Below are 1698 nucleotides of genomic sequence, written 5' to 3'. Positions count from 1 at the left end.
TATCTTCTTCAAGAAGCTCTTGCTCGTCCTAATTTCCTAGTCAAGGGTACTACCATTTTCCAGTGTCTCAGATTCATAACATTTTATTCCATATAGCCAATAACTTCCTGTTTCTATCTAAAAATATGTTATATGATATACTTTCTCTGCTTATACAGCTATAACCTTAGTTCAGACTTTAATCATCTCTCCTCTAGGTTATTGCAATGGACTCCTAATCACTCTATCACCGGTATCTTCTTTTTTTCATTGATCCTCCACACAGTTGTCAGCATTTTAATGTGTTTATCTCACTATATCACTCATCCTTGCAAAAACAATAACAGCACTAGGAGAAAGAAGAGCAATGTCAATAGGTTCAAATATAAACAAACTCCTTTGTTTGAATTTTAAAGCCATTAATGATCTGGATCCAAGCTATCTTTTTGGACTTATTATACATTGAATTTTCTTCCCACACAACCAGGCTTTTGGCCAACTAATGCCTGAGTAATAAATACAACTCCATCTCTTGCTAATATATTGTGAAAAAAATTTTTTAATGTTGGAGTATCTGTAGAATAGACAGGCTGAAGCAGCTGATGGACCTATGAATGGTAAAACAATTCAAGAATAAAATAGAATTATACATCACATTTTATTAAACTTTACTTTGAAGAAAAACGTCAGAGAAATTTAAGAATAAAAAGTCAGGTATGAACAAAAATATTCATAGCAGGTCTTTTTGTGGTGGCAAAAGTCTTGAATATATAAAAATACCCATAAAACTGGTGATGAACTGAATAAATTATAAAAAATAAATTTAAATGCTCTTGCCAAAGTTTAAATTTAAAACATGTTAAGTAGGTGAAAATAGCTAGACATAGAGAGAGAGAGAAAGAGGAGAAGATAAAACATTAAGGCATGGGAGATAGTGAAAAGGAAAATGTCATATCTAAGAAAAAGCAAGAATGCCAATGTCACTGGTTACTAGTGTTTGTGGAGGGAAGTAAAGTATAAAAAGCTTGAAAATGTAGGAAAGGTGCTCACTTCAGCTGCGTATATATTAAAACTGGAATAACAAAAAGATTAGCATGGCCCCTGTGCAAGGATGACATGCAAATTTGTGAAGCATTCCATATTTTTATTTGACAAAAAGTGCCAGGAAAACTGGAAAACAGTATGAGAAAAATTAGGTTTAAGCCAACAGCTGATACCTTATACCAAGATAAATTCAAAATGGGTAAATGACTTAAATATAAATAGTTAAATCATAAATCAATTAAGTGAACATAGAATAGTATACCTGTTAGATCTGCAGGGAAGGAAGGAATTTAAGACCAAGCAAGAGACAGAGAACAAATGAAAAATAAAATGAATGACTTTGATTATATCAAATTAAAAGGGTTTTGTACAAACAAAGCCAATGCAATCAAAATTAGAAGAAACAAATTAGGAAAATATTTTGTCAACAACATTTTCTGACAAAGGTTTAATTTCACAAATATGTGAGGAACTAAGCCTAATTTATGAAAAATCAAGCCATGCCTCAATTGACAAATGGTCAAGGGACATGAATAGGCAGTTTTCATATGAAGAAATTAAAACTATCAATAAGCACATGAAAAATTGTTCTAAATCCCTCCTGATTAGAGAAATAAAAATCAAAACAACTCTGAGGTACCACCTTACATGCAGACGACTGGCCCATATGACATC

General features: G+C 32.0%; 1 non-coding gene across 1 annotated transcript; it reads left to right on the top strand.

Annotated features, from left to right (window-relative positions):
* The first annotated feature begins 1023 nt into the window (after positions 1 to 1023).
* Positions 1024 to 1125, top strand: LOC130458592 (U6 spliceosomal RNA). The gene has a single exon (XR_008918008.1). It is a non-coding gene; the product is annotated as a U6 spliceosomal RNA (small nuclear RNA).
* Positions 1126 to 1698: the final 573 nt, after the last annotated feature.

Source organism: Monodelphis domestica, chromosome 3 (genome assembly GCF_027887165.1).
Source record: "Monodelphis domestica isolate mMonDom1 chromosome 3, mMonDom1.pri, whole genome shotgun sequence".
Taxonomy (NCBI): Eukaryota; Metazoa; Chordata; class Mammalia; order Didelphimorphia; family Didelphidae; genus Monodelphis; species Monodelphis domestica.
This window is presented reverse-complemented; position numbering and strand designations above follow the sequence as displayed.